The following is a 20,144-nucleotide window of genomic DNA, read 5'->3' as shown; positions in this document are numbered from 1 at the left end:
CTGGCCGACTTTCATATTAAGATGCAGACACGGAGTGAAGAGGGCGAGGGCAAGGGACTTGGAGCTGGGTTTGGAGAGGGGGAGGGGTGGTTGCGCGCGGGTGGCGGAGCTCGCTTTGGAGACCGAGCGCCTCCCGTCGCCCTAATACGAAGGCCAACTCGGGCCGGCGCGCTCCTCTATACTACAGTGCTACGACTGCTGCTACTACTCTACTCCGCGCACAGCGTTTCATTCTCCCCCTGTTCTCTACGTCGTTTCCTTTAACGCCAGTTGGAGTAAGACAAGTCGTGCGCGAAAACCGTGTCGCCGTGAGAAATCGCCCGAGACCCCCCCCCCCCCCTTCCAGACTTCACCCTCCTACGCGCCTACTGCACGCGCTCTTTTCCCTCCGCCTCCTCTGTCTCCATCCGATCCGGGGCTCTTCGTTATCCAAACTCGTTCTCTCTCTCCTCCCGGGCGCCGTTGTAGTTTCCGGACTCGGCGAGGGAGGGCGCACGCGTCGTGTCGCCCGAACGTTCCTTTCCACGCGCGCGGTGGGGGAGAGGGAGGTGGAGTGCAAAGTTGCGCCGCTGATGCGCGATGACTGAGTGGCGGCGCCATCTGGCGTCGAGCGGAACAAAGTCGGCGGGGCGTAAAGCGCGCCGGGGTCCGGACGCTGCGCTTGCCGTCGCTTTCTTTTCCGGCCGGTGTCCGTTTCTCGGGGACTACTCCCTCCCGGCGGCTGTTTATATATTTCGTGCAAGCCCTCAGCATTCGTACCCCCCCCCCCCCCCCCTCCCTCTTCCCGGCCTTTTTCCTCCTCTCTCGTTTTCCGCGTGTAGTCACTCCGCTATGTCTCGTTGACTCGCTTACCCGGAAGCCTTAGCTGAGCTGGCTCGAACTGTGGAGCGGCCCTTGTGCAGTATAAACTTTTCCCCCGAGTTGGCGGAGTGCCTCTGTTTCCTGCGTTTCGGTGTTTTGGGCGACACATTTTCCTGCTGCGCTACGCAACCCCCCCCCCCCCCCCTCCATCCCCTCCCCCGTTTTCTTTCGGCGTTACTTGCTTCACAAAAAAGAGGCGAATTTTGTGCGCCTTATCTTTTAACCTCTCGGTCCTTGATGGCGAATTCGCCGCGGTGTCTCGCCAATTACACCGGAGCCGCGACCAGTGGAGGAGCGTATCAATGTGTGGCGTGCGGACGTCGCCAGTACCGCTTTTGACAGGTCGGCGTTTTTTTCGTCGCTGGCGGAAGCTATACCCCCGCGTCGTTTTATTGGGTGGGTGGCGCCGCCGGTACGTTAATAACGTTGACGTAGTCTTTCAAGCGCCTTCGGCGTCTGTTCGCCCCTCCGCGAGCTGTTCTATTTGAATTTCGCTCCCCATTCTCGGGAGTCTCCTGCTGAAGTAATGTCCCCCGCGTCACTCTGGGTTCTTTTCTGGTAGAGTTGGCCTGTCGTTTGTGAGAAAACTGGGGAATGGGCGTCATCGACTGCCATGGTTGGGTACGTGGCAGTTACTGTTTCCCTCTGGTGGACGAAAAAAAAACAACAAAACAAGCGACACATAACAGCAAGTATTCGTGAAATTTGAAGCTGTGTATTATCGACGTGATGCGTACTTGAACTACTACTGCTCTTGCTGCTGGTTTACTGCGATTCGGAACAGTCACCCGGACACTTAGCCGGAACAGCCGTGACGCTTACAGGCTATAATAAAGACATTGATTGTTTCGTGCACGACGCAGATCTGCCTCGTGCATGTAGCGGATGTAGCGACCGGGAAGCTACGCCATGGTTCGTTCACTCTTGTTTCACGAGGGAATGTCTCAGTTTCTTCCAGGTGTTGTCTTTTTGGTTGCTTGACTTCCACTCTAGTGCACATTGTCGGAGATATGACTCGCAAAAACCAATAGCATTTTCCATAATATACAATGAACTAGCCTTTTCCGTAATAAAGGGAACTTACCAGCATCACAGACAGGATCTGCTTAGTTCCGATCTCAGAATATGAGGGCAGGAGTTCAGAACCTAGCTGAAACTTCTAAACGAAGCCAGTTAAGAGCATACATTGAAGTCTCGATATTTCTTCGAAAAATCGATTTGCTACTTCTCGCGTTTTGAATATCCCTAATAATACAGAAATGTGTTGCAAAATTGCAAAGTGTTTCTTTTGATGGATGTTTAAAACGTAAAAAGTAGAAAAAGACTTTTTTATTGTGCAAATACTTCGAGATTTCAATGTTGCCTCATACCCAAATTTTGTGTACCGTCAACCTGCAGCTGCTTGCTGGTCTCATGGTCCCCTCGTGTCAGGGATGTGGGCCCTCCACTTAGCGTTTTCAGCGTCCCGGCGAAGTGCTTCGTCATCGTGGTCATCTCCATTGTGACCTATCAGGTTACCTCCAGTGCAGCACATACGCCTCGCCACTTGTCTGAAGTGAAGCCATCATCATCAGCCTGACTACGCCCACTGCAGGTCAAATGGCTCTCCCATGTCTCTCCAGTTAATCCGGTCCTTCGCCAGTTGTGGCCACCGTATTCCCGCAAATTTCTTAATCTCATCCGCCCACCTAACTTTCAGCCGCCCCCTACTACGCTTGCCGTCTCTATTGATGTTAATTGTGAGGATTATTCCGATGGTTATGCTGAATTTATATGCTTTGGTCTGCGCGCCGGTCGCCGACATATTTTCTGTGCCGCCGCCGCCCTTCACTGACGCGTCTTTTTTACGGGACAAAAAAAAAAAAGCGCCGCCTTTCTCAAAATTTCCGGCTTGCGCAGCGCCATACGGAATTACTGCGGCACTTTGGAGATAACGACAGTTTCGAATGAAAACAAATAAAAAAGAAAGTGAAGCCTGCTTCAGTTTTCGCGCAAGCACGATGCGTAAACTCCGGACAAAGAACCGCGCTTCCGGCATCAGTTAATTCTGGCTTTCACTTTTTATTCTTCCGTCCCTGAGCGCTAGATGATGCTGGTTTCCGTTTAGCGCGCGTCTGGGCAACGGGAACGTGAGGGGATTAATAATAATGAAACTTCTTTTTTTTTTTCTTTCAGCCTTCATGGTATCCCTGCCTTTGGCCGATTTAATCCGCGCATGTCCCCCTTTCTCCCCCCCCCCCCCCCCCCGTTCTCTATCCCCATCTCTCTCCCTCTCGGCTGTTTGACGAACGTGGGCGGTGTATACATTTTCTCCGTTCGCTGGTTCGTCGGCGAGGAGGCTCGCTTCCTTGAGGAAGTATCGCGCTGCGCCGGAAGTTAATTTGTCCCGATAGCCGGCTTTGGGGAGCCTGATGGGAGGCGTTCCTTACGTGCTTAGCGTTAAGCTGTCCCGGCTTAGCTTCGCTGAGGACTTTGTTGAGGGGGAGGGTTGGAAGACTTAACGAAATGTTTCTTGTTCCTCTTCCGTCTCTCTCAGTTCCGCTTCCTTTGTTTGAGCTGGGTCTTGAAACGAAAGAAGAGTGGTTGGCTCGGATTAGGAAGTGGGTGTGGGATGACCGGAAGTAAATCTTCTCAAGGACGGCGCTCAACAGAGACGAGGACGACGCCTCTTCAGGCTGCCCGGGGAAAAAAAGATTAACTCGCCAGATCACAGAGGATAAAGTGCGCTGATACCTGTGGAAAAAACAGGAGGATTAAAAAGGCTCGCTGAAGGGAAAAAAATGAAAAAAAAAAAGTCGGGGAAGGAGTCAGCTGGGGCCAACGGGAGGGACTTTTTGGAGGATGAAATAATAAAGCAAGGTTACTTTGTTTCATGCCTGCGGCTTGTAGACACGTGGCCGCTGAGTAGCCTGCCGTGTTTTCTTTTTTTTTTTCTTTGTGTATGCCGAGTTGAAAGGAGGTGGGGGGGGGGGGGTTTCGAGGAAAGAGAGGGCTCGTCAAAGGGGGGGGGGGGGCTTCAATCTGGGTCACTGGTGAAACACGATAAGTAATGGTGTTTGCTTTGCTGCCCCGGTTGTCTCCGTGACTCCTCTTGACGAGATTTCGCCCGGATAGCCGGGCTTATTGCGGAAGCTTGAAAGGAGGGGACTTTGTTTTATTGTGTCCCTACGAGCTGAACCACAGAGGAGGAAGAAAAGAGGATGGAGCGCGCTGGGGTTTTTAGCGCATCGAGTTCGGCCTTTCCGCACTGCGCAAGTTGTTTTCTTCCGTTCCGTCCGTTTGCCGGCGACTTTGCTCTCCATTTGTCGGCTCTCTTGGTCTTTCTGGATTCGTTGTCCTACTTTCGAAGTGGTTTCAGAGCGCTGCTGCCTCTAGCTATCCAAGTGTTTGTATGTGTGCTCCTTGTATCTAAGCTCAAAACTACGTCTTGCAGCTGTTTGTGCACTGTAGCTGTGTGTTGACTGGGGAATGTGCCACTTGTTCACTGATACGTGGTAAACTAGGCGGGATTTGTATACTGTTTTTTTTTTGTTTATTTGTTTACCACATATGGTCGCAGTGGTACGTGGGCTTTAAAGGGGTACTGGGGAGAAATTCAAGTAGGTCTTCGACGATCGATTGTCGCTTTCTATCGACAAATACCCTACTTCCGCTGAAAACGGAGTTTGTGTAAGGCAGAAAAGTGGAAGAGAATAGGATACGGGTGTCTCTGCCACCGGCCAATTCCTCAACCAAATTGCGACGCGTCGATGTAGGTTTGACGCCAGTCTCGGTGGCTGGGCTGCAAAAGGCTTTCACTTCACGACGTTGGCAACCGGTCCGTTTCTGGCGTGGACGTCACGAGTCTGAACCGAGTGGCGGGGTAATTTTTGCGTGGAGTTTTGTGTGACCTATCATTCCTTTCTTTGTTTTATGCCTAGCATATTGTAATCACTCAGTTCAGCCCTTGGGCGCGGCCGGGCAGCCACCAAACCACGTGACGTGACGTCACCAAACCACGTGACAAAAAAAAAGAAAACAAAAAAGACAACAAACTGAAAAGAAAAGAAAACAAAAAAAAAGAAAACAAAAACGACGGCTGAGCGTGGTGGCGGTTGCCACCGCCCCGTTTCAAAGGGGGCGCTCCTAACCATCCATCCATTCATACGTCACGGAGGAAAAGCTGCTGAGAAAATCGAGTGCCGCCAAGCAATACCTCGCGCAAAAAGACCGCACAATATTCAAGGCATTCTTGGCTTAACCAAGCTAAGCCTGGGCATCTTTTTTTTTTCTTTCACTCGAAAGAAAAAAAAAACGGCTTCGTTTCTTCTCGTTACTGTGATGGCAAATACTGCCTTTACTGTACCGACACTCACAGCCACGCGCTAGAGTTTTCTGCAGCTTTAGCTCGCAGTCTGGTTGAACTGATGCCAGTGGCTCGTGCAGTTAATGAAAATTAGCTAGGCTACGTTCTGCAACTAACGCAAAGCGCGTGTAATGTGCGATTCAGCGGACCTTCCAACGCCTGTTCCATCCAAAATCGAAACTCGCTTTTCCGGAGGCGCGAAGAGCTATATGTGCCGACCACCCGTATCTGTGCCTTCCTATCGTGCACCGTGCCGGGCGTTGCTTTCTGGCGGACTAGCCGGGTATCGGCTACCTTAAGGCATATTTCTAACGCCGATCCGATAGGACAGTGGACAGGGCTTTATTTTGCGAGAACCGATTCACTGGCAGGCGTTGAAATCGATCAAGCGATGAAGCGACCTTCTCTGTGTGTGGTCTTTGCAGCAGGTCGGCTTCTGCTTAGTCTCCAGAGTGGTGCGGGAAAGTAACATTTACAGGGTGAAAAAGAGCGGCGGTGTGTGAATCGCGCTCGCGGCTTGGACAGTTCTCTTCTTGGCCGCTCCTTGTTCGGTTGGCCTGTCGGGACGGCATTTAAAGGAGTGTAGACTCTTTAACTTTTAGCTACGTGTTTTCTTCCTTGTAATGATGCGTAAAGCATTGAACATGGATTACCACGTGGTATTCTCCTACGACAGCTAAATAATTTGTAATCGAATTTGTTTCTCGTGCTGTTTCAGTTTTGGGTTTAGACCGCCTAAAGATTACTGTGACGTCAAAGTGTGCTTATAGGTCACGCGAGACATGGAGAAAGCTAACATGTAACGACTTCTTGGGGGTTTTAATTCACCGCAATGCTAAACCCAGCCTGCCTCAAGAGCCGGACTGACGACTAATGTAGAAGGAGTGATTATATTGCAGTTTTTTTCATGCCTCACGTGACCTATAAACACACGCTGACGTCACAGTCATCGTTCGGCTGTTGAAATGGAAACCGCGTCATAGAAAAATTTTATTATAGGTTATTTAGCGTTCGTAGGGTAATACCACGTGGGAATTCGCGCATAGTAGTGACTTTCGCATCATTGTAGAGAAGAAAACATGCCACGAAAACTAGGTGTCTATACTCCTTTAAGGCAGACGTAGAGTCACTGGTGTTCCATAATTAGTGGCTGTGTGCTTATGTCGCGTAAAGAGGCTCAGTGGGCGGCCTGTGCGTGCGTCGGATAATGCACCGAAAGTGCTGCCACAATTTTCCTGCGGGCGTAATCGTGGTCATCGTCGTTCTGCGTTTCGTGTAGTTCCGCCAGAGAGAAAGCGGGAAGTCGTGTACTCAAAATAAAGCAGCTTCTGAGCTTTCAACCGGTGATGGCTTGTGATGTATGAGTGCGGGGCGTTTCTTCTGTTTATTTCTGTTTTTTTTTTTACTCTGTTCCAGCTCTCTGTGCTGGCGCTATTTTATCTTGGATGCAGACGCAAAAGTAAACGTTCTTGAGTGTAGACTGCGGCCTCCGCCTCTCTTTTATTCCACCTGTACCGTGGTTTCGCCGGATGAATGTGAATTTGCGTGATAGCAAATCGAGCTGCGTGCTCGTGTGTCTGGTGTTTTTTTTTTTTAGTTGTTAATGCGTTTTTGCGTGTCGTTCTCGTGTATTAGTTCGCGGGTTAAACATGCCCTAGGCATTAGGGCCTCTTTTGCCGTGTTGGCTGCACTGCTTTCCATGACGCTGGCGGTAACGACTGAGTTCACTGGGAATGGAATATGCGCTTGTTAGCGGGTCTGATTCGAGTCGCGCGTTTCGATCGACGACCTCCAGCTCTGAACCTCACCAGCGCTGGTGCCGGCATTTTTTTCTTCTTATTTTCTGCTTTAAAGTTCGTCGCTTAATCGATTCAATTCGCGGTACCAAGGCTTCTTGCCGTTTGCGTACCTGTAATGCACTATGGGGGTAAGTGTATTAAGGCTGGAAATCGAGGTGGAAGTTCTGCAGAGGTTTCGTTCTAGTTAGAGCTAACGTTGGCTGAGCGCTGTTTTATACCCCTGTCACACGGGCACGTTTGAACTCCTTTTGAACTCCCTTCAGCCAAGGTAGTCTTTATCTCGAGGGAGATGCGTGCCGTGTCACGCGGCAGTCCTTAAGGGAAGGAAGTTTAAAGAAGTTCCTTGCGAAAGGAGATCGGTCATCTCCCTCGAAGGGTGAGGGGAGTACTCTCGCTTCTAGTGCGCGTTACTTCCGAGTAAGTAAACAACCTTTGTCTTCAATAAAAATGTTTTCAATAGTGACTATATTAGTTATTATATCATAAAACAAGCTTTACAGCTCGGTTAATTGTGTTTAATTTTAGTGGCAGCACTGTACTCTCAAGCTAGGCGCTTGCTTGACAGCTTGCCTTGACTGCGCCATATTTGTTTGTTTTGATCTGTGGTCGCGCACATGCTCGCACCTCGCACGTGTACTGCCTCTACGATGGACGAAGCATCCGCGCAACCCGCGCTGCCTCTGACAGTGAAGCGTCAGCCGCCTCTCCAGCTCTTTGGGAAGAAAAATGAAGGATTAATAACATTTCAGTTGTTTTTAACGTTATTATTTTATGTGTTTGCACTAAATGAACATCGCCTAATGTGCCCCTGGCGGATCGTCTGAGAAGCTCGTTACAGGCCGTGTGACACGGAGACGACTCCTTCGAGGCGAAACTCCCTCGCACTCCTTTATTATTTTTATTTTATTTTTTTTTTATTTGGGAATACTGTTGCCCTCACTTGAGGGCCATAACAGGAGAGGTTTTTATTTTAATTATCGAGGAACAAAAAACCTCAGGCACCGACAAGACACAAAAAACATAATCAAAACATGAATACTTAACAACTTAACAAACAAGGATGAGGGAAATCATAACAGCAGCATGATCAGTTGTCAATTCCCCTGTTGGCCGCCGCGGTGGCTCAGTGGCTATGGTGCTGGGCTGCTGACCCGAAAGACGCGGGTTCGATCCCGGCCGCGGCGGTTGAATTTCTATGGGGGAGAAATTCTAGAGGCCCATGTACTGTGCGATGTCAGTGCACGTAAAAGAACCCCAGGTGGTCGAAATTTCCGGAGCCCTCCACTACGGCGTCTCTCATAGCCTTAGTCGCTTTGGGACGTTAAACCCCATAAACCAAACCAAACCAAACCAAACCAAACCAAACCAAACCAATTTTCCTGTTGCCTGTAATATAATTCCAAAAGGTTCTCAAACTTTGTGACATTTTGAGCTGTGACAATGAATTCCGCAAGACCATTCCACACAATAATACATGAGGGGAAAAAAGAGTTTTGAAAAGCACATAGGTGGGCTCTGTACGGCCGTATTGCGGCACTGTGGTTTAAACGCAAGGTCAAGGAAAGTTCAAGAGAGTTCCGAGGCGACAGGGGTATTAAATGCGCTGCTGTAAGCAGACGCGTGCGCGTGTGCGTGCCTACAGGTTAAAGCTAATCAGAGCTGTGGTCAGCGAATATAGCATTGTCTCCGCAACCCACCGTCCTCGGAATAGTCTCGCTTCCGCGAGATTTTTCCTCTGTAAGTACGAATACCGCCTGGAACGGTACTTGTTCACTGCGTTGCAGAAACTGATCCAACGAGGTCATGACGAGTGCTGTGTTACTTGATGGATAGAGTTCAACGTAGCCTGTGCGACCAGGCAACAGCAGTGCGGGGGCGGAACTTTCCATGACGTCATCGTAGGCGGTGTGAGTGAACGGAAGGTGGATGACGTGTACAAACTCCGCCTCCGTTGACGTCATGGAAAGCTACCGCGCGCTTGCCTATAAAACCTCCGGGCGTAGCCCAGTCGCATCGCATCGGTCTGGCGCAAAACAAGGAGCATGAAAAATAAAAGAAAAGAAAAGAAATAGAACTAAAAATAAAAGAAGGCGTGTGCATTGGCCAACAAATGGTGCACTGGTTTCAAAAATCGCCAAGCAGTCGTTAATGTGGTCGACTGCTTTCTAACGCACTCAAACCTTAGTATTGCATAGCATGACGTGTCATTTTTTGCCCCTTCTGACGGTGTCATCTAGCGTAATGGTACCGGTATGCAGTAACTGCAGCTCTAACTTTTAATGACCTTATTCTGCCTCCTTACGGAGTTGGAGCTCGTATAAGGGCATTGTATGACTGCGGTTTTGTATACTATTACTTTTTAGGAAGCAGTTCCTCAGATGCTGAGTCATATACGATAGAAGTTATGAGGGATCTACATAGTCAGACATGGCTAGAGAAAAACAAGAACGTCTCATGGGTGTTCCTCTCCGTGAACGAAAAAAGAAACTGACCGACTGCCTGCACAACTTAATCCGAACTTAATGAAGCTTTGAGCTTATAATACTTAAAAAGGACACGGATTCTATCCTGGCCGTGGCGGCCGCTTTTCGATGGAGCTGAAATGCAAAAGGACGCCCCTGTGGTGTGCGATGTCAATTCTCGTTCAAGAACCCCATGGGGTCCACAGTAATCCGGAGCCCGGTGCTACGATGCTTTCTGTCTTACTGTTTTCGCTCCCTTTTTCATCCCGTACTGCGCCTTTCCTTTCCCGATAAGCGATGGTTGTTATTAGAGAGTTTTAGTATAGCGTTAGCGTGATAGCGGACCTAAGGGAAATTACGTTAGCGTTCCGCAAGCAACTTATCCCCAAAGACAGTTTTAGTATAGCGTTTTGAAAACGTTAAACGCCATCTGCTTGACATGGATGCGATCGGCCCTTCTAAAATGGTCGACACTGCCGCTAACTTGCCAAAGTATAATATTTCCAAGTTTTTTATACGAATTATTAGTGAAGCGTTCATTTTCGTCGGCAAAATGACCCCGAAATTGAAATAAAATGAAATAAAAACGTAAAATAGTGGCGCCATCTAGTAAAGGCAATGTTAACTACAAGCCGTTGGAGCAAGAATATTTGCCATCACATGACGTATAATGTTCAAAAAACTTTTGTAAATTTAATATAAACTCTCTTTACATAATTTAAGTCCATAAAACACCGCGAAAAACCTCCAACTCTATTTTTGTCTCGTTCCATACGTTTTTGCTAGGTGTTTACTGCGTTTCGGGCCGTTGCAGACGGTAGCAGTGTAGCTGGAGGTTCCATTAGGCTTGCGCGCTCCAGAATCGAGAGCGTATCTCAAAAACTGGGCTGAATTGCAGCTTAAACTTTATCGTCGAAGCAAGGTAAGTCATAGCGGAAAGCAAAAACACCAGTAGTTGCCGGTAAACGTGCCGACCGGAATCGCAAGAGCTGCTGTATCGGCTGAAGCGGGCGGCTGTCGCTTGAAAGGACGCCGCCATGTTTCCACGCTAAGGGCGCAAAAGCCGCAACGCTAAATTCTGAAAATTGCGTGCGTACGCTAACGCTATTTCCCCGTTAGCGTTCTGCGCATGCGCACTCTGGACCCGCTATTCCGCTATGCACGCAATTACGCAAAGCCCGCAATACTAAAACTCTCTATTATTTTGATGCAGAAAAGTGGCGCAATAGTGAACTTGCTTTTTTACGTAGGGAGCCTGAAACGTGCACGAAACTCGGCTAATTAACATCATTCTTTATTCCCTGAGAGATGCAGGCGTCAGAGTAAGAAACTGGGCTGCCACGTCAGCGCAAATTGGAAGAGAAGAAAACTGCGTTCGTTTACTCGCACCTGATTTACGGATGCCCTTGGCCCAAATGCAGTTAGGCTGCTTCTTCTTGGTGCGCGGAAGTTATGTGGGAAAGCGACATTTGCAGGCGGGGAAGAAGTGCGAACGCCAAAGACTGACTGCTGGCCATTTCGCTTGCTCTTAGGGCTGACGGTGCGCTAATTGGGATTTCTTTTTTTTTTTTTTTACTGTGCTTTGGTTCAGCGATTCGATGCTGCTTGTACATTCACAGGCGTTGAGTGTGGATGATTAGCACTGATAAAAGAAAGGATTAAGGGGGAGGCGCAGAGGAAAGCGCGCCTAGTATGCCGCCGTATCCTTTTTTTTTTCTTTATAGTGCATCGTTCTAGTTGCCGATTCATGGGTTGTTCGTTTCGAGAGCATCGATAATATATGTGTTAATTATGCTTTCGCCGGTGATAATTGTTCTGAGGGGCTGCATACTAAACTGCTATTTACAGCGTGTTAGGACGCAAATGACTGCGCAGCTTTTATTTTCGTTCGTTGCGGTTCGAAGCATTCTAGAAGGTGTTTTTTTTTTAAATTTTATTCAAAGTAATTCGCCGTCCTGGCCCTTTGAATCGGAAGGTAAATGAGGAGAAAAGGTGGTTTGCGTACTTCTTTTGATTACTATTCCCTGACAAGAGTTACACGTGCCATTCTCTTAGCAAATAAAGGAAAAGAAAAATGATGTGCTTCACGGCTAATGTCCATTATGTACGGATGTATGTACCTTCATGTACGAATGTTAGCCACGTACTTCAGACGATGCTGCTTGCAGGTCCTTCAATATGTTTCATGGCTTGCTTACGGAATTTAGGCGGTGGCGTTCACAATGTAACTCGTTTTCTTGTTCTTTGCTATAGGAAGTACGCCAAAAGTTTTTTTTTTCTTGTCGAAGTTTTTATCATTAACAACGTTTTGGGACGCATGCGGTGCACCCCATGTGTATTGAGAGTTTTAGGAGCGTTGAGAGTTTTGTGACGGAATTTTTGCTCACGCGGACAGTGGCACAGTTAGTGTACTCGGATAGCCCTCACGCATAAGCGTAAGGATGGTTATGGTTCCCAGACCGCACGCTGTGCTTTCGAGCCTTATAGTGTGGCAGGGACAGAGACGTGGAGGGTAGCGAAAAGGGTTTAGGTTAAATTGAAGACAACGCAGTGAGCTATTGAAGGGAGCATTATAATTGTAGCTTTAGGCTAAGAGACGGAGAGAGCAGAGGGAAAGGAAGAAATGTGCTTCGGCAGGGCATGCAATGTGAAGGGAAAATAACCGATGATCGTTACGGGTAATGGACTTCTTTCCGGGAGAAGGCGGGCGCAGCAGGGGACGGCAGGAAGTTAGATGGATGGATGAGTTTAGGAAGTTTGCGGGGATAAGATGGCCTTAGCTGAGACAGGGTGGGTTAATTGGAGGGATATAGGAGAGGCCTTTACCCTGGAGGTGCTGCAGTCAGGCTGATGATGATGATGATGATGTGTGGCATTTATGACACACTTGCAAGCTGGGATTCCCGATAGGCTGACGAGGAGTCTCGTCGTCAGCATTGATGAGCTTGGCAAGTATTCATATGTCGCCAACTACGTATGTTGCTCTCAGGCAGACCCTATGGCCCGGACACTTTCGACGAACCTGCTTCATGGTTGCGCATTGGACCTCCGGTCAAACGCACGCGCTCGAGCGTGCATGCCAACGCTGTCCACGAGCCCGCCTCGTTCGTCCCGAAATTCCGAGCGTTCCTTTAGAAAGTGCGGGCCTGTGAAATGTTTCTATACTAACGCGCGTTGTTACACATGTGTATAAACGAGGCGGTATTCTTCTCGCGGCGAGCCGCCAAACCGCAGCGCGAGTTTTCTCTCGGGGGCAAAAAAAGGCTTGCCGAGGACGTCGCCACCATCTCTCGAGCTTCTTCCGGGCGTTTCTCTCAGTCTTTCATCTCTCGGCCGCCTTGTTGGGATGGAGGGATGGCTGCTTTTCTGCGCCATGCGGGCATTTCGTCGAGGGCGTGCTGGCGCTATATTAACATTACCCCGTTGGCCATGGCGCCTTTTCACTCTCTCGCTCTCTCTCTCTCTTTCTTAGAGGGGACGCAATTAATCTGGGCCAGCGCAGGCGGCGGCTGACGCCTTCTTTTTGACTTCCCGGCGAGCGCGTGCATGTCCGCCCGCTCTTATTCGGCCATCGCGCCGCGGCGTTATTAGCGCGGCCGGCGTGCCCGCTGAGACGACGCGCCGGCTAGCTGGCTGGCTGACTGCGCGCGCGAGCCGTTCCCTCAAAATTGCGCGCGAACTCTTCCCTCTCTCCTTTCCCGCGTCGCCGGGCTCTTTGAGAGCCGGCGCGCTGTGCTTATGCGCGGCCCTTCACGAGTCTCCCTTTGGTGGCTTGTCGGCGGGCCCTACCTGACGGCGAGTAATTAAGAGCGCCGTAATAAGATGTCGTCACTTTGCTGACTCGTTAGTTGCCCTCCCCCCCCCCCCCCCTCCCCTCCCTCCCCACGGAGCGGTCGTCGTCGAGGGGCCGCGTTTTCTGCTTATCTGTTTGGCGCACGCGCTTTCCAGAGTGGTCATTTCGAGGCGGCGCGCGCGAGTCGCAGGAGTCTGACGACGCGTCGCGTTGTATGAAAGCGTCCCGGGTGGAAAATGAGGACGGAGATGAGGGGTAGTGGCGGCGTCCCGGGTTTCTGTCCCTTGCAGTGCGCATGAGCGTGGCGCTGTACGACGTGTTTACACGCAACTCCTGTGATTTGCGGGGTGGCGTCCTTGGTTGCTTTGACGACGACAGGGGCGGAGAGCAGCCTCGTTAATAGTTAAAGCATGGCGTAGACTTGCTGAGTTTAAGCCTTAGTGTAAGTACTGCCTTTGTGTTTGCGGTGTATGGGCATGCAGCGGTGGGCGGGGAAAGGGGGGGGGGGGGGGGGGTCTTCGCTCCAACCATGCGTCTGCGCGGGTACGGTTGGGCCCCGGGCTGGTCCGCGGTAGGCGTTTGCATCTGTACGTATCCACTATACTAAAGCTCCCTCCTCGTTTACCGCCGACTCTTCGCTTCGCTTTTGTGGAGGTGGCTTTGTACTCCTGAAACGAGGAGAAGCCGCAGGAATTGCTGAACGGGTCCAAGGTGCAAGGGAGGCGGTCCGAAATTTCGTATTCCTACTTGTTCGGAGAGGAGCAGGTTCATTATACCTACATGTGTTCGTTTTAACCCGGTATAGCGGTTTAGGGCAGCTTTTGTCAAAAGTTTAGAGCCCAGGAAGTTTGCATCTAGGCCCTGTAGTGGGTCTTCTGTAACACTCGTCAAAGTCGTAACCTTCGGAGGTGGGAGGACCAGATATATCTTTTTCGGGAGATTTGGAACGCTGGGGACGCATTACGAGCCAAACGGTGTGGCTCGCAAGGCTCTAAACTTTCGACAAAGCTGCCCATGTTCATTACGAATGCGCAGCTTTTTCTCTGCGTGTAGTCTGCCTATAGCACTGATTCCTTCGTTTCAGGCGAGTTCAGCATCTTTCATCTTGAGAGTAAGGCGCTTTTCCATGCTAGCTAGCGAACGGAGCGAATAGTATTTTGCAAAAAAACATGTGCCTTGATACCGTGTCCTCCGCCATTTTCTTGGTGACAGATTTTGGGTGGTTTGCTGATAAGCAGTCGTGGTGTTTGTGCTGAGCTGCGGTGGAAAGCCGGCTTGAAGGCTTCGAGCGCGGAAAAAAAAAAACGCACCTTTTGTTTCGAGTTTCGTCGCTGCGGCTCACCTAACCAAATGCTGCGCTTCTATTGAATTCTGCACTGCAGGATGCAGTCTCGCGATTGCTTTTCAAACTGGGCCGTCTCTCGAAGATAGCGATCGAAGCAGACCTTCTCAACCCAACAGCCTTACGGCGCGGTATCTTGTTCAGTCGAGCGTTGCAGTCGCATGCTCCCTTCTTTCTCAGAGCGGCCGTGGAAGGTTCCTGATATGCCTATTTCGTTCCTCTGGTTCGGCGCGCGCTTTGTGCGTGGCTAAAACAACGTGGTACTTGACCACGTGCTACTGAACCGGAGGCGTTGCGTGGAGAAGCAGCCCTGACCGTTCCCATGCCGCGTATACAAGTCCCTCGAGGCTGCGCGAATTGTCGGAAGGGCAAAAATAGCGCTAATTACTACGGTGACGCTTTCGCGAGCGCTGTTAATTTTATGCCAGCCACTAGCCAAGATTGGACGCGCACGACTACCAAGGGAAGCGCTGAATGAAACCGGCGTACGAAGCCGTGCCTCGCAACCCCGTAAGACCATGTTATTCCAGCGTAATTGTAGTGTGTCGCGAGGAGTATGGCTTATCCATTACCACGCGTGTGTTCTCAAAGGAAAAGGAGTGAACAGGAAGTGAGCTATCATCTGGCAACACCCCTTTTTATAAAAGGGAGTGGTCCAGAGGGCACCTTACTCTTAAAGGGGTTTGCGTGTTTACATTGTACGCCTTCTTTGTGCGGATACGGGAGCTGCGGTCCATTTGAGCGCCTAGTGTTCACGTTAGCTGTGTCGTAGTAGGGGGAGCGTCCCGCCCACTCATTCCCACGTGAATGTTGCGACCGTCCACACGTGGCGCACTGTGCAGCGCGCCCACTCTCCGGCGTGTATCTCGTTGTCTCCTTTGACGACACACTGCACCGTAACGCGTGCGCAGTTTTTGTCCAAACGGAGCCGTTGCTGTAAGAGGGAAGGCAGTGGGTGCCGTTAACTAGTGCCGCGGCGGTTTAATCTCGCGAAACCATTGTGTCCCGGTGTGTTTTGCGGGCGAAACGACCCTACGTTGTAGCGTGGGAGTAGCCTCTAGGTGCAGGGAGAGGAAGGCTGGGGAACGTTAAATGGCCTTCGGTGGTCGCTGTGTATGCTAGTCGCTATAAGGTTTTTTTTTTCTTTTTTTATTGGAGGGAGCGCAGGTCTGGCGGGTGATTACGACGTCCTCTTGAATTCTGCATCGTCCGGCAGAGCGCACGCACGCGCTGGGGCACGCCGTGAACAACGAACGGTCACAGAACGGTTGCTGTGCGTGGTTTTAAAGCAATTCCGGCTGCATACAGGAGGCGTTGGCGCCGCTAACGCTCGAGCTCGTCTTGCAGGTCGTGCGCGTCGTGCGCGTCGTGTTTCCTTTTGAGGCACATTGACGTCGCGACTCTCTCTCTCCCAAAACGAGGGTGGAATGTAGAAGAACTGCAGATTGGGCTAGTTGGTGTTGATTCATAATGGTGGTCCAACGCCGCAAACACACACAGACCAAAAACGAGACAAGGGACAGAGGCAAGGTTGCTAGGCATGGGCGCAGTGTCAGCTTCCGCGGGAGCAGAGTCGGGGAAACTAAGTTTTGGTTGGAGGAGGAGGAGAGGCGAGACTCGTTGCGCTGGAGTTTGGCTAAGTTTTGCCCCCTCTCCCCCCCCCCCTTCTCCCCCACACCCACACACACCTCTTTTACTAAAGTTTCCCTGTCTGGGAAAACGTCTCTCCTGGAAACCGGTTACTCACAGCCTCTTGCTTTATTTATTTATTTATTTATTCCCGCCAGCCAGCGCCGATGGGTGTCGGTCTCCCCGCGGCCATTAGGCGTTCTTTAATAGCCTTTGTCAGCCCTTCGGCCACCGGGTTCTGCGCCTCGCCTGGCTGGCTTTGTTTCTGACCCCTTCTTCGTGCCCGCGCGCCTCTTAACGCTCCCCACCATCGCGCGTATTTCTCTCCACTGCCCCCTTTCCATCCCCCCTCTCTTTCCGGCTCCCCTTGTAGGCGGCGTCCGGAGTTGAGGGGGGGGCTTCATTATGACGGGGGCGACAGCCGGCGCCAAACATCGCGGCCGCCGGTGTAATTAAAGCGAGCCCTGGTCGTTTCCATCGCGCGGGCTGAACGGAGGCTCGCTCTCCTGCTTCCGCTGGTGTTGGAGGAGGTGTGTGGCGGGGTGGTGGTGGTTGCCGGGTTTGCCTTTTGGGCAGGAGCGGAGAAGGTGGCTTGGCAGGCAAGGCCTTGGGTTGCCACCCTTCGAGCGAGCTTATACGCGCTATTTATAATTGGCTGGAGCTGGCGCGCCCATCTTGGTCAAGTGGGCTTTGTATTCATTCGCTGTATAGTTTTCATTTTTTTTTGGGGGGGGGGGGGGGGTGAAGGTAATCGCAGTAGCTGAAATAATGCATCTAGTCAAAGTGAATGTAAAGTTCTGCAGTCTCCAGTGTCACGTGACCATTCTCTGACCAACGGGGGTTGTACAGTGCAACATTCGCCAGCTGACATCATGCTATGGTCAAGTGGTCAGCTTGTGAAGGCATGACAAGTGGGGACTTTTGTGGAGAGTAAGGGAATGGGGCAGGGCGAAAGTTCGCGTTGGCTATCCCGGCCAGTCCTGTGATAGCGCTTTTTTTTCTCTTGCCACGCCTCTAGGCAAAGTTTCGCTGTCTGCTCCTATGTGCTGCATTTCTTCCCTGTAGATATTTCCTTTTGTCTTTTCCGTGTCTGTGGATGTCTTTAGACCAAAGTCTACAATGAATCTATTTTACGTTTTCAGTCATGCATTGTCTGCAGAATCTCTATAAAAGGGCAAATGTATAAGGAATCGTTTAATTTTGTCTGTAGGCCAGAGACTGTCTATAGGCAGAAGTTTGTAAAAAGTCTTTCTCATTTTTTCTACTCGCAATCTGTAGACTACGTCATGAACCGTTGCACTACGCTTGGCGTACTTGGGCATCCCTCTCAAGCGTGTGCTTGGAATTACCGCTTTTTCTCCTGCCTACCGAAAAAGGGAGCAGATAGCTCTAGAAAGCAATTTTTTTATCCAATCTTATCGCGCCTGCAGATAAGAGGAAGAGAGACAGAGCGGCACGGCTCGCTGGCAGGCAGCCGCAGTGTAAAGAGCCACCCTACAGCCGACCGGCGCCGTTTTTCGCGTGATTCTTCTACCGCCATCTTTCATTTCTGTGCTTTCCCATGATCCCCGAAGTTAACGAGAGTTTTACCACTATTCTAATCACCCTCCCGCTGTCGATCCCTCCACCGCTGCTGCTGCTATTTCGTCTTCGCGTGCTTCACCGACGCGTTGCCGGCGCGTGCGCTTCCATTCCTCAGCGCGGCTTTTGATTTTATTCGCTGTCTCAACATTTTCTTTCTTTGTTTACGTCTTTCTTCTCTTAATCTCACTGCACGCATCAGTCGAACGGCGCTCCCACGCCTGGCTTTGATGTACCGAACAGGCTCGGCTGCCGAGCGCTTTCCGTGCCTTTTACTTGCCCTCTCCCACCCCCTCTCTCTTTCTTTTGATCTCGCCCCCCCCCCCCCCCCCAATTTCCTCCCCCCTTGATTTTTTTTTTTTGAGCGCGTTGGAGTCTGTTTTTGAAATATCTATGCGATGGAGAGCTTTTAAAACTTCCGCTTTTTTTTTGGCGACGTCGTCGTCTTTGTGAAGATTTCTCTTTTGTTTAGCGGGTGTTCACCTGAGCTCGCTGGGGAAATTAAATCGACCCACCACCCACCCAGCGTCGAGTTTGAGCGACGATGCTCGGCTCATTAATCAGGCGGAGATGGAGGCATATCTCGACGGTGGCGTGCGCGCGGCTTACGTATACGGGGAGACGGATGGTGAGGAACGACGGATGGGGGGAGGAGGGAAGAAAGAAAGGAAGCACCGGACGGATTGGAACGTTTGCAGCCCGTGGACTGCCTTTTTTTTTTTTTTTCTGGGGAGCGCGGAAGTGCGGAACATTTGACGGAGATTAGCGGCGATGTGCGGGGGGATAATGAAGGGAACAAGGAAAAGGCACTTATTAATGGTGATCCCGGTAATAACGCTGCAATTTACGGCCTAACAGAAATGGAAGAAAGAAGCTGTCTGGTGGAGTGGTTGGAGCGGGGAGATAGACAGTTAAAAAAGAAAGAAGGAAGGAAGAAAGGGAGAGAGAAAGGAAGAGGGAAAGAAAGAAAGAAAGAAGGGAAGAGAGAAAGGGAGAGATGGGGAGAGAGAAAGAGAGGGTGAGAGAAAGAAAGAAATAAAGCAAGCGGACCGTTTTGAGTTTTGGAACGAGGTGAACGAAGCAGACGCTCTTTTTCGGAGCCTCTGTTTTTTTTTTTATATGTGTGAGTGCGGCGAACGGTTTGCTTTTTGTGCTGGGCTGATTGGAAGCGTTTCTTGTTTTTGTTTTAAATTTTTCTGGCGAATGGCTTGCTGTTTGTGCGCGGCAGGTTGGAAACGTTTCTAGATGTGCTTTTTTCTTTTGTTTTTGCTGCGCCGTTGATTTCAGCGCTGCAGCGATGCTTGTTCAATGATACGTGGCTTGTTCGGAAAAAAAAAAAGAAAGTAAAAGCAAGTGAAAAAGATTGATGGCGCTTTGTACCGATATGTCGCTGTGGTGGGCGTTATAGGGTGTGTGTTGTGTGTTGATGCCGTTAACACTTTATAAGGCGCAAGCTTTGTGCATCTCTCACATTCATTCAAATGGTAAAATTGCACCCAGGAAGACTCTGGGAACTGTAGGACATCACTTCCAAGCCGTTTCGATTGATGGTTTTGCAGAAAAAATGTGCACACATTTGTTGCAATCGCCTCGTAAAAAGATCTCGGATGTGGAACATATCCTTCCCTCAGTCTTTTGGACGCTTTAGACAATTTGTATTAAACTGGAAAATGGCTTCAAGAGTATTCTGGGGCCAGTTGCTATTGAACAGGCTCGAATGCTCAATAATTTTTTTATTTTTCTTTACCTGCCAAGAACGTTCTAGTCAGACTGTGCGCCGGCTTTTATAACAGCACACAGAACAGACAAGTTGGCCCCTTTGCCAAGTATAAAAAGACGCTGAATGGCTTGTTTGGTAGCTTGATAAATACATGTATTGTGTAATTATATGGTGTAAATGTACAGAATAAATATATTCTATAAATATATGGTGTAAAAGATATGGTATCTAGGTGCATCGTTTTCCATTTGTCGGCGCTTGCAGCAGGTGGCACACGTTTTTAACGCTGCTTGCTTTAAGGGTTAAAAAAGAAGCCGAGTACTAATTATGACATTTCTGTTCTTGGCAAAAAAAGCTATTTTATGGGTCTTTCTGGTAGTGTTGTTGTTGATCCTTTGTTGTTGGTCCTAGCTTATAAAAGCTCAGGTTTCACTGAAAGTATCGTATTTGCCGTTAGTATGTGGTTATCTCTCGATACACGCCGTATGAATATGAATAATGAAATGTAACGTTCGACGAAAACTCGTCCGGTCGGGTAGAAGATTCATGATTTCAATGGAAGGAACGCCGACCAAAAGGTTGTTGTTTAATATGAACACGAAGACGTTTCGG

General features: G+C 49.9%; 1 protein-coding gene across 5 annotated transcripts in view; it reads left to right on the top strand.

Moving 5' to 3' along the window:
- LOC149328933 (CUGBP Elav-like family member 2) overlaps positions 1 to 20,144 on the top strand; it is a 572,935-nt gene that overhangs the window by 106,120 nt on the left and 446,671 nt on the right. The gene's annotated exons all lie outside the window — the stretch shown is intronic.

The sequence above is a fragment of the Amblyomma mixtum genome, chromosome 9 (genome assembly GCF_055824585.1).
Source record: "Amblyomma mixtum isolate Tamu chromosome 9, ASM5582458v1, whole genome shotgun sequence".
Taxonomy (NCBI): Eukaryota; Metazoa; Arthropoda; class Arachnida; order Ixodida; family Ixodidae; genus Amblyomma; species Amblyomma mixtum.
This window is presented reverse-complemented; position numbering and strand designations above follow the sequence as displayed.